The following is a 13,571-nucleotide window of genomic DNA, read 5'->3' on the forward strand; positions in this document are numbered from 1 at the left end:
AGTAGACAGCCAATCCATGTAGATACAGCCCTGTCATTAGTAGTAGACAGCCAATCCAACATGTAGATACAGCCCTGTCATTAGTAGTAGACAGCCAATCCATGTAGATACAGCCCTGTCATTAGTAGTAGACAGCCAATCCATGTAGATACAGCCCTGTCATTAGTAGTAGACAGCCAATCCAACATGTAGATACAGCCCTGTCATTAGTAGTAGACAGCCAATCCAACATGTAGATACAGCCCTGTCATTAGTAGTAGACAGCCAATCCATGTAGATACAGCCCTGTCATTAGTAGTAGACAGCCAATCCATGTAGATACAGCCCTGTCATTAGTAGTAGACAGCCAATCCATGTAGATACAGCCCTGTCATTAGTAGTAGACAGCCAATCCAACATGTAGATACAGCCCTGTCATTAGTAGTAGACAGCCAATCCATGTAGATACAGCCCTGTCATTAGTAGTAGACAGCCAATCCATGTAGATACAGCCCTGTCATTAGTAGTAGACAGCCAATCCATGTAGATACAGCCCTGTCATTAGTAGTAGACAGCCAATCCAACATGTAGATACAGCCCTGTCATTAGTAGTAGACAGCCAATCCATGTAGATACAGCCCTGTCATTAGTAGTAGACAGCCAATCCATGTAGATACAGCCCTGTCATTAGTAGTAGACAGCCAATCCAACATGTAGATACAGCCCTGTCATTAGTAGTAGACAGCCAATCCAACATGTAGATACAGCCCTGTCATTAGTAGTAGACAGCCAATCCAACATGTAGATACAGCCCTGTCATTAGTAGTAGACAGCCAATCCATGTAGATACAGCCCTGTCATTAGTAGTAGACAGCCAATCCATGTAGATACAGCCCTATCATTAGTAGTAGACAGCCAATCCATGTAGATACAGCCCTGTCATTAGTAGTAGACAGCCAATCCATGTAGATACAGCCCTGTCATTAGTAGTAGACAGCCAATCCAACATGTAGATACAGCCCTGTCATTAGTAGTAGACAGCCAATCCATGTAGATACAGCCCTGTCATTAGTAGTAGACAGCCAATCCATGTAGATACAGCCCTGTCATTAGTAGTAGACAGCCAATCCATGTAGATACAGCCCTGTCATTAGTAGTAGACAGCCAATCCATGTAGATACAGCCCTGTCATTAGTAGTAAACAGCCAATCCAACATGTAGATACAGCCCTGTCATTAGTAGTAGACAGCCAATCCATGTAGATACAGCCCTGTCATTAGTAGTAGACAGCCAATCCATGTAGATACAGCCCTGTCATTAGTAGTAGACAGCCAATCCATGTAGATACAGCCCTGTCATTAGTAGTAGACAGCCAATCCAACATGTAGATACAGCCCTGTCATTAGTAGTAGACAGCCAATCCATGTAGATACAGCCCTGTCATTAGTAGTAGACAGCCAATCCAACATGTAGATACAGCCCTGTCATTAGTAGTAGACAGCCAATCCATGTAGATACAGCCCTGTCATTAGTAGTAGACAGCCAATCCAACATGTAGATACAGCCCTGTCATTAGTTAGACAGCCAATAGTAGATACAGCCAATAGACAGCCCATGTAGATACAGCCCTGTCATTAGTAGTAGACAGCCAATCCATGTAGATACAGCCCTGTCATTAGTAGTAGACAGCCAATCCATGTAGATACAGCCCTGTCATTAGTAGTAGACAGCCAATCCATGTAGATACAGCCCTGTCATTAGTAGTAGACAGCCAATCCATGTAATCCAACATGCAGTTCCAGAAAATAGTCACTTCCTGAGATCTGTATTGAAATATATATTGCTTTATCAGATCTGTAATCAAATTGTTTAAAAAAGTAGTCACTTTCTGAGATCTGTAGTGAAATAGTTTAAAATAGTTATTTTGGGGGTATCTGTATTCAAATAGTCACCTCCAAAGTTACTGTTTGTTCCTCCCCCAAAAAATAGTTACTTTCAACAAACCATAGTTAAATCTATAGTTATCCGAAGTCTGTTACCCATAATTCCTTGTATAACATATTAAACACTAGAGAAGAACTGAGCTCTAGTCAGGATACCGAGACACTCCACCTTCCTTTCAATATTGAACAAACAAAATACGAACATACTAAATATTTGCAATATAAATTCACAAAATGTCAAATGTTCTAACTAAATGTTGTATCTAGTGTGATGTTTGCAAGGCTAGTGAACTGATTTGGATAAGATTACCCTATTCCACAAGAGAAAGAGCACTGTTGAGATTGCATTTGGAGCATTTTCTCTGTAAACTTGCACTGGCTAGGTGACCTTTCCTGGTTCTAATAGTACAGTTAGCTAGCGGAAGACCATAGAGCATGAAAATACCATGATCTAACTGAAGACAATATAGCATGATAATACCATGAGATAACTGAAGACCAGCATGATAATACCATGAGATAACTGAAGACTATATAGCATGATAATACCATGAGATAACTGAAGACCAGCATGATAATACCATGATCTAACTGAAGACAATATAGCATGATAATACCATGAGATAACTGAAGACTATAGAGCATGATAATACCATGAGATAACTGAAGACTATATAGCATGATAATACCATGAGATAACTGAAGACTATATAGCATGATAATACCATGAGATAACTGAAGACTATAGAGCATGATAATACCATGAGATAACTGAAGACTATATAGCATGATAATACCATGAGATAACTGAAGACTATAGAGCATGATAATACCATGAGATAACTGAAGACCAGCATGATTAAACCATGAGATAACTGAAGACTATAGAGCATGATAATACCATGAGATAACTGAAGACCAGCATGATTATACCATGAGATAACTGAAGACTATAGAGCATGATAATACCATGAGATAACTGAAGACTATATACTATGATAATACCATGAGATAACTGAAGACTATAGAGCATGATAATACCATGAGATAACAGAAGACCAGCATTATTATACCATGAGATAACTGAAGACTATGTAGCATGATAATACAATGAGATAACTGAAGCCAGCATGATTAAACCATGAGATAACTGAAGCCAGCATGATAATACCATGAGCTAACTGAAGACTATATAGCATGATAATACCATGAGATAACTGAAGACTATATAGCATGATAATACCATGAGCTAACTGAAGACTATATAGCATGATAATACCATGAGCTAACTGAAGACTATAGAGCATGATTAAACCATGAGCTAACTGAAGACTATATAGCATGATTAAACCATGAGCTAACTGAAGACTATATAGCATGATAATACCATGAGCTAACTGAAGACTATAGAGCATGATAATACCATGAGCTAACTGAAGACTATAGAGCATGATAATACCATGAGCTAACTGAAGACTATAGAGCATGATTAAACCATGAGCTAACTGAAGACTATATAGCATGATTAAACCATGAGATAACTGAAGCCAGCATGATTAAACCATGAGCTACCTGGAGACTATATAGCATGATAATACCATGAGCTAACTGAAGCCAGCATGATAATAACATGAGATAACTGAAGACCAGCATGATTAAACCATGAGCTAACTGAAGCCAGCATGATAATACCATGAGCTAACTGAAGCCAGCATGATAATACCATGAGCTAACTGAAGACTATAGAGCATGATTAAACCATGAGCTAACTGAAGACTATAGAGCATGATTAAACCATGAGCTAACTGAAGACTATAGAGCATGATTAAACCATGAGCTAACTGAAGACTATATAGCATGATAATACCATGAGCTAACTGAAGACTATAGAGCATGATAATACCATGAGATAACTGAAGCCAGCATGATTAAACCATGAGCTACCTGGAGACTATATAGCATGATAATACCATGAGCTAACTGAAGCCAGCATGATAATAACATGAGATAACTGAAGACCAGCATGATTAAACCATGAGCTAACTGAAGCCAGCATGATAATACCATGAGCTAACTGAAGCCAGCATGATAATACCATGAGCTAACTGAAGCCAGCATGATAATACCATGAGATAACTGAAGCCAGCATGATAATACCATGAGCTAACTGAAGCCAGCATGATAATACCATGAGATAACTGAAGACTATATAGCATGATTATACCATGAGATAACTGAAGACTATATAGCATGATAATACCATGAGATAACTGAAGACGATAGAGCATGATAATACCATGAGATAACTGAAGACCAGCATGATAATACCATGAGATAACTGAAGACTATAGAGCATGATAATACCATGAGATAACTGAAGACCAGCATGATTATACCATGAGATAACTGAAGACTATAGAGCATGATAATACCATGAGATAACTGAAGACTATATACTATGATAATACCATGAGATAACTGAAGACTATATCGCATGATAATACCATGAGATAACTGAAGACTATTTAGCATGATAATACCATGAGATAACTGAAGACTATAGAGCATGATAATACCATGAGATAACTGAAGACTATAGAGCATGATAATACCATGAGATAACTGAAGACCAGCATTATTATACCATGAGATAACTGAAGACTATGTAGCATGATAATACCATGAGATAACTGAAGCCAGCATGATTAAACCATGAGCTAACTGAAGACTATATAGCATGATAATACCATGACCTAACTGAAGACTATATAGCATGAAAATACCATGAGCTAACTGAAGACTATATAGCATGATAATACCATGAGCTAACTGAAGACTATATAGCATGATAATACCATGAGCTAACTGAAGATTATATAGCATGATAATACCATGAGCTAACTGAAGACTATAGAGCATGATAATACCATGAGATATCTGAAGCCAGCATGATTAAACCATGAGCTAACTGAAGACTATATAGCATGATAATACCATGAGCTAACTGAAGACTATAGAGCATGATTAAACCATGAGCTAACTGAAGACTATATAGCATGATTAAACCATGAGCTAACTGAAGACTATATAGCATGATTAAACCATGAGCTAACTGAAGACTATATAACATGATTAAACCATGAGCTAACTGAAGACTATATAGCATGATAATACCATGAGCTAACTGAAGACTATATAGCATGATAATACCATGAGCTAACTGAAGACTATAGAGCATGATAATACCATGAGCTAACTGAAGACTATAGAGCATGATTAAACCATGAGCTAACTGAAGACTATATAGCATGATTAAACCATGAGCTAACTGAAGACTATATAGCATGATAATACCATGAGCAAACTGAAGACTATATAGCATGATAATACCATGAGATAACTGAAGCCAGCATGATTAAACCATGAGCTAACTGAAGACTATATAGCATGATAATACCATGAGCTAACTGAAGACTATAGAGCATGATTAAACCATGAGCTAACTGAAGACTATATAACATGATTAAACCATGAGCTAACTGAAGACTATATAGCATGATAACACCATGAGCTAACTGAAGACTATAGAGCATGATAATACCATGAGCTAACTGAAGACTATAGAGCATGATTAAACCATGAGCTAACTGAAGACTATATAGCATGATTAAACCATGAGCTAACTGAAGACTATATAGCATGATAATACCATGAGCTAACTGAAGACTATAGAGCATGATTAAACCATGAGCTAACTGAAGACGATATAACATGATTAAACCATGAGCTAACTGAAGACTATATAGCATGATAATACCATGAGATAACTGAAGCCAGCATGATTAAACCATGAGCTACCTGGAGACTATATAGCATGATAATACCATGAGCTAACTGAAGCCAGCATGATAATAACATGAGATAACTGAAGACCAGCATGATTAAACCATGAGCTAACTGAAGCCAGCATGATAATACCATGAGCTAACTGAAGCCAGCATGATAATACCATGAGCTAACTGAAGCCAGCATGATAATACCATGAGATAACTGAAGCCAGCATGATAATACCATGAGATAACTGAAGACTATATAGCATGATTATACCATGAGATAACTGAAGACTATATAGCATGATAATACCATGAGATAACTGAAGACTATATAGCATGATAATACCATGAGATAACTGAAGACCAGCATGATTAAACCATGAGATAACTGAAGACCAGCATGATTAAACCATGATCTAACTGAAGACTATATAGCATGATAATACCATGATCTAACTGAAGACTATATAGCATGATAATACCATGAGCTAACTGAAGACTATATAGCATGATAATACCATGAGCTAACTGAAGACTATAGAGCATGATTAAACCATGAGATAACTGAAGACTATAGAGCATGATTAAACCATGAGATAACTGAAGACTATAGAGCATGATTAAACCATGAGATAACTGAAGACTATAGAGCATGATTAAACCATGAGATAACTGAAGACTATAGAGCATGATTAAACCATGAGATAACTGAAGACTATAGAGCATGATTAAACCATGAGATAACTGAAGACTATAGAGCATGATTAAACCATGAGATAACTGAAGACTATAGAGCATGATTAAACCATGAGATAACTGAAGACTATAGAGCATGATTAAACCATGAGATAACTGAAGACTATATAGCATGATAATACCATGAGATAACTGAAGACTATATAGCATGATAATACCATGAGATAACTGAAGACTATATAGCATGATAATACCATGAGATAACTGAAGACTATAGAGCATGATAATACCATGAGATAACTGAAGACTATATAGCATGATAATACCATGAGATAACTGAAGACTATATAGCATGATAATACCATGAGATAACTGAAGACTATAGAGCATGATAATACCATGAGATAACTGAAGACCAGCATGATTAAACCATGAGATAACTGAAGACTATAGAGCATGATAATACCATGAGATAACTGAAGACCAGCATGATTAAACCATGAGATAACTGAAGACTATATAGCATGATAATACCATGAGATAACTGAAGACCAGCATGATTATACCATGAGATAACTGAAGACTATATAACATGATTAAACCATGAGATAACTGAAGACTATATAACATGATTAAACCATGAGATAACTGAAGACAGCACTTTGTCATTTTCTCTCTTCCTCACGATTGTAAGTACATAAACTTTAACTGATATCTGCCTGCCTGCCTGTTTATTTATGTTTTTGTGTGTGTGTGTGTGTGTGTGCGTGCGTGTGCGTGTGTGTGTGCGTGCGCGTGCGTGTATATCATGTCTTCTTAACACACAGCCAAGTATGGTGACTCACGGTTTAGAGAATCCCTTGGCATTGAGCCAGGTGGTGACCTGCGGTGGGCTGGAGTCTAAGGTGAGAGGAGGAGAGGAGCTGCTGTCTGAGGGGCGCTCTACCCTGAAGTTACGGCCCGGAGGATTGGACTTATTAGTAGTGATCCTCTTCAACAACTCATCATTCACCTCATCCATCTGGTGTGTCCGAGCTGCGGGAAGGGAGGGAGAGAGGGAGAGACAGAGGATCAATGGCAGGGGAGAGAGCGAGAGAGCGAGGGAAAGAGAGAAACGGAAAGAGAGAACAGATTGTGGAGAACGGAGAGACAGGGGAAGTGACTGTTTAAGAGGTCTACCTGCTCATCTATAAGTGCTGAGGTCCTCGTAACTAAGATGAGGAAACTCTTAAAAACCTTGAGCTCAGATAAGCAGTTATCTAGATTGTGTAGAGTAGTAAACGAAAGCTATGAGACTCACATTCTTTGAAGCGGCCCATGTCAAAGCTCTCCCCTCTACCTAGAGAGCTGGAGGGAGAGGTAGGGCTGTAGGGCTGGCCAACCAGAGGTGAGACAGTCACACACAGAGACAAAAGAAAGACACATGAAAGGACGTTAATCCGTTAATCATTAATGAATAGATTGGATTTATATTGTGCTTATCCAGATGCTCTTACATAATGTCAAATGCTGTCAGGGAGAACAGGTACATTTTTCCAAAAATGTTTGATAATGTTTCAAAATGTGGTCAACTGGTTTCCAGGATGCATTGGTAGGTGGGGTACAGGGCTTGTAAAGTACGGAGAAGGGGTGGTATCATGAAGATGTGTGTGTGGTGTGTTTTAGAAGTATAGAGGGAGTGTGCATAACTGAAGGTTATACAGGTCCAGTCGCTGTGTGTGTGCGTGTGATAATATGTGTGCATATGATATTGAGTGTGTGCATGTCTGTGATAATGTGTCTGTATATCATATTGTGCATGATAGTGTGTGTGTGTGTGTGTGTGTGTGTGTGTGTGTGTGTGTGCGTATGTGCTTTCTAATGTGTGCGTTTATGATAATGTGTGTGTGTGTGTGCGTTTATGATAATGTGTGTGTGTGTGTGTGTGCGTTCTAATGTGTGCGTTTATGATAATGTGTGTGTGTGTTCTAATGTGTGCGTTTATGATAATGTGTGTGTTCTAATGTGTGTGTTTATGATAATGTGTGTGTTTATGATAATGTGTGTGTGTTCTAATGTGTGTGTTTATGATAATGTGTGTGTCTATGATAATGTGTGTGTGTTCTAATGTGTGTGTTTATGATAATGTGTGTGTTCTAATGTGTGTGTGTGTGTTCTAATGTGTGTGTTTATGATAATGTGTGTGTTCTAATGTGTGTTTATGATAATGTGTGTGTTCTAATGTGTGTGTTTATGATAATGTGTGTGTTCTAATGTGTGTGTGTAATGTTACCTGGCTATAGAGAGGTTCAGCCATGCCGTGTGGTTCCTCTAGTTTGACCACATCCAGGATGTTGTAGGGGACGTATCCTGATTGGCCACTCCTGTTCCTCAGTTTCCACCACTGTTTATCGTCCTCTATCACCTGCAGGGCCACATTTAAAAAAAAATTGTACCTTTATTTAACTAGGCAAGTCAGTTAAGAACAAATTCTTATTTTCAATGACGGCCTAGGAACAGTGGGTTAACTGCCTGTTCAGGGGCAGAACGACAGAGTTTTATCATGTCAGCTCGGGATTCGATCTTGCAACTTTTCGGTTACTAGTCCAACGCTCTAACCACTAGGATATGCTGCCGCCACAATGACCTAAATAATTATAATAATAATAATAAACCATTTAGCATGTTGTTGTTTTATAATCTGAAACATGCATTTTCATATGTGTGTCCCAAGCATGAATCGAACCCACAACCCAGAAGTCAACATGTCACTCTGCATGTCACTCTGCATGTCACTCTGACTCTGCATGTCACTCTGACTCTGCATGTCACTCTGACTCTGCATGTCACTCTGACTCTGCATGTCACTCTGACTCTGCATGTCACTCTGACTCTGCATGTCACTCTGACTCTGCATGTCACTCTGACTCTGCATGTCACTCTGACTCTGCATGTCACTCTGCATGTCAGTCTGACTCTGCATGTCACTCTGCATGTCAGTCTGACTCTGCATGTCACTCTGCATGTCACTCTGCATGTCACTCTGACTCTGCATGTCACTCTGACTCTGCATGTCAGTCTGCATGTCACTCTGCATGTCACTCTGCATGTCAGTCTGACTCTGCATGTCACTCTGCATGTCACTCTGACTCTGCATGTCAGTCTGCATGTCACTCTGCATGTCAGTCTGCATGTCACTCTGCATGTCAGTCTGACTCTGCATGTCACTCTGCATGTCACTCTGACTCTGCATGTCACTCTGCATGTCACTCTGACTCTGCATGTCAGTCTGCATGTCACTCTGCATGTCAGTCTGCATGTCACTCTGCATGTCACTCTGCATGTCAGTCTGACTCTGCATGTCACTCTGCATGTCACTCTGACTCTGCATGTCAGTCTGCATGTCACTCTGACTCTGCATGTCAGTCTGCATGTCACTCTGCATGTCACTCTGCATGTCACTCTGCATGTCAGTCTGACTCTGCATGTCACTCTGCATGTCACTCTGACTCTGCATGTCAGTCTGCATGTCACTCTGACTCTGCATGTCAGTCTGCATGTCAGTCTGCATGTCAGTCTGCATGTCACTCTGCATGTCACTCTGCATGTCAGTCTGACTCTGCATGTCACTCTGCATGTCACTCTGACTCTGCATGTCAGTCTGCATGTCACTCTGACTCTGCATGTCAGTCTGCATGTCACTCTGCATGTCACTCTGCATGTCACTCTGCATGTCAGTCTGACTCTGCATGTCACTCTGCATGTCACTCTGACTCTGCATGTCAGTCTGCATGTCACTCTGACTCTGCATGTCAGTCTGCATGTCACTCCGCATGTCACTCCGCATGTCACTCTGCATGGCCAATAAAAATAAAATATTAAGATGGGCGAAAGAACAGACACTGGACAGAGATAAGGCTTTTTCTTTGCAACTCCGCCTAGAAGGCCAGCATCCTGGAGTCGCGTCTTCACTGTTGACGTTATACCAGACTATGTACTATCAGCACCAGACTATATACTATCATACTATCAGCACCAGACTATATACTACCAGCACCAGACTATATACTATCAGCACCAGACTATATACTGTCATACTATCAGCACCAGACTATATACTATCAGCACCAGACTATATACTGTCATACTATCAGCACCAGACTATATACTATCAGCACCAGACTATATACTATCAGCACCAGACTATATACTATCAGCACCAGACTATATACTATCAGCACCAGACTATATACTATCAACACCAGACTATATACTATCAACACCAGACTATATACTATCATATTGTCAGTATTATAATATAGATGTCGTACCTCTAGCACCTCGTCCTGCAGTACTGACAGTATTATAATATAGATGTCGTACCTCCAGCACCTCGTCCTGCAGTACTGACAGTATTATAATATAGATGTCGTACCTCTAGCACCTCGTCCTGCAGTACTGACAGTATTATAATATAGATGTCGTACCTCCAGCACCTCGTCCTGCAGTACTGACAGTATTATAATATAGATGTCATACCTCCAGCACCTCGTCCTGCAGTACTGACAGTATTATAATATAGATGTCGTACCTCTAGCACCTCGTCCTGCAGTACTGACAGTATTATAATATAGATGTCGTACCTCCAGCACCTCGTCCTGCAGTACTGACAGTATTATAATATAGATGTCGTACCTCCAGCACCTCGTCCTGCAGTACTGACAGTATTATAATATAGATGTCGTACCTCTAGCACCTCGTCCTGCAGTACTGACAGTATTATAATATAGATGTCGTACCTCCAGCACCTCGTCCTGCAGTACTGACAGTATTATAATATAGATGTCGTACCTCCAGCACCTCGTCCTGCAGTACTGACAGTATTATAATATAGATGTCGTACCTCTAGCACCTCGTCCTGCAGTACTGACAGTATTATAATATAGATGTCGTACCTCCAGCACCTCGTCCTGCAGTACTGACAGTATTATAATATAGATGTCGTACCTCCAGCACCTCGTCCTGCAGTACTGACAGTATTATAATATAGATGTCGTACCTCCAGCACCTCGTCCTGCAGTACTGACAGTATTATAATATAGATGTCGTACCTCCAGCACCTCGTCCTGCAGTACTGACAGTATTATAATATAGATGTCGTACCTCCAGCACCTCGTCCTGCAGTACTGACAGTATTATAATATAGATGTCGTACCTCCAGCACCTCGTCCTGCAGTACTGACAGTATTATAATATAAATGTCGTACCTCCAGCACCTCGTCCTGCAGTACTGACAGTATTATAATATAGATGTCGTACCTCCAGCACCTCGTCCTGCAGTACTGACAGTTCGTTGGCATTGCGGGCCACAAAGTGGTAGCGGATCTTGGCATATTTACGGGACGAGGAGGTCAGCCCATTGTTGGACCTGGGACAGGAGACAAATGCATGAGTTATTTCTCATGGATCATGCACATTAAATATCGGCCCAGATTTAGCAACACTTCTGTTACATGGTCTGTATTAACACTACAACAGTGTATACGTTTTATAGCAGCTCAAGAAATAACAATTTGAGAAACATTTTTGTTAAGTAATGGTAGTAGCAGCATGTAATGTAGAATCACAGTAGTGGTAATCTGGGAAATATAATCCATTTACCCATTCGATGAGTTTAAAGACTGGGTTCCAAAAATCTGAAAGAGAGAGAAAATTTTATAGGGCGGCGCACAATTTGACCAGCATTGTCCGGGTTAGGGGAGAGTTTGGCCGAGTTAGGCCGTCATTGTAAATAAGAATTTGTTCTTAATTGACTGTCCTAGTTAAATAAAGGTTAAATAAAAAATACAATAAAAAAATGATGTTCTGGACTAGTGTGTTTCTGACTAGTGTAACACACTGAACTAGTAAATAACTCAAAGTATTTCAAACCTGCATCACTGAAGAAATGTAAACAAACAAATGAAGAAATAACAATGGATGGCTGGGAGGAGTCTGGATGGCTGGGAGGAGTCTGGATGGTTGGGAGGAGTCTGGGTGGTTGGGAGGAGTCTGGGTGGTTGGGAGGAGTCTGGGTGGTTGGGAGGAGTCTGGATGGCTGGGAGGAGTCTGGGTGGTTGGGAGGAGTCTGGATGGCTGGGAGGAGTCTGGATGGCTGGGAGGAGTCTGGATGGTTGGGAGGAGTCTGGATGGTTGGGAGGAGTCTGGGTGGTTGGGAGGAGTCTGGGTGGTTGGGAGGAGTCTGGATGGTTGGGAGGAGTCTGGGTGGTTGGGAGGAGTCTGGATGGCTGGGAGGAGTCTGGATGGCTGGGAGGAGTCTGGATGGCTGGGAGGAGTCTGGATGGTTGGGAGGAGTCTGGATGGCTGGGAGGAGTCTGGATGGCTGGGAAAATCTACTAGAATGACTCAAATGGACAGCAGTCTAAAAATGTATGAGTGTAGAACGTGTGTGTGTCTGTATGTGTGTGTCTGTGTACACACCTCATCTGACTTGTAGGGGGACAGGAGGTTGGATATGGGGGACCTGGGAGGTTCCCCTGATCCCTCTGTCTCCCACGGGGAGGTCCTGAACAGCTCAGCTGGGGGCTCCCACCCATTCCTGAATTTAGGGAAGTATGTAGGAGCACACTGGTCCTGCGGCCAGTCCGCTCTGCAAGGGGCAGGGGTCAGGGGTCGGGGGGAGGTTGTTAATGCTGATACAGAGAGTGTATAACAACTTATAAAGTATTAGAACAGCAGGCTGAACAGTTTAACAGCAGGCTGAACAGTTTAACAGCAGGCTGAACAGTTTAACAGCAGGCTGAACAGTTTAACAGCAGGCTGAACAGTTTAACAGCAGGCTGAACAGTTTAACAGCAGGCTGAACAGTTTAACAGCAGGCTGAACAGTTTAACAGCAGGCTGAACAGTTTAACAGCAGGCTGAACAGTTTAACAGCAGGCTGAACAGTTTAACAGCAGGCTGAACAGCTTAACAGAAGGCTGAACAGCAGCCTGGACAGTTTAACAGCAGGCTGAACAGTTTAACAGCAGGCTGAACAGCTTAACAGCAGGCTGAACAGCTTAACAGCAGGCTGAACAGCTTAACAGCAGGCTGAACAGTTTAACAGAAGGCTGAACAGTTTAACAGAAGGCTGAACAGCA

The 13,571-nt window shown here is 40.8% G+C and overlaps 1 pseudogene; it reads right to left on the reverse strand.

Annotated features, from left to right (window-relative positions):
• Positions 1-7,274: 7,274 nt before the first annotated feature.
• Positions 7,275-13,571, reverse strand: part of LOC121843185 — a 29,997-nt pseudogene continuing 23,700 nt past the window's right edge.

Source organism: Oncorhynchus tshawytscha, unplaced genomic scaffold (genome assembly GCF_018296145.1).
Source record: "Oncorhynchus tshawytscha isolate Ot180627B unplaced genomic scaffold, Otsh_v2.0 Un_contig_8567_pilon_pilon, whole genome shotgun sequence".
NCBI classification, from domain to species: domain Eukaryota; kingdom Metazoa; phylum Chordata; class Actinopteri; order Salmoniformes; family Salmonidae; genus Oncorhynchus; species Oncorhynchus tshawytscha.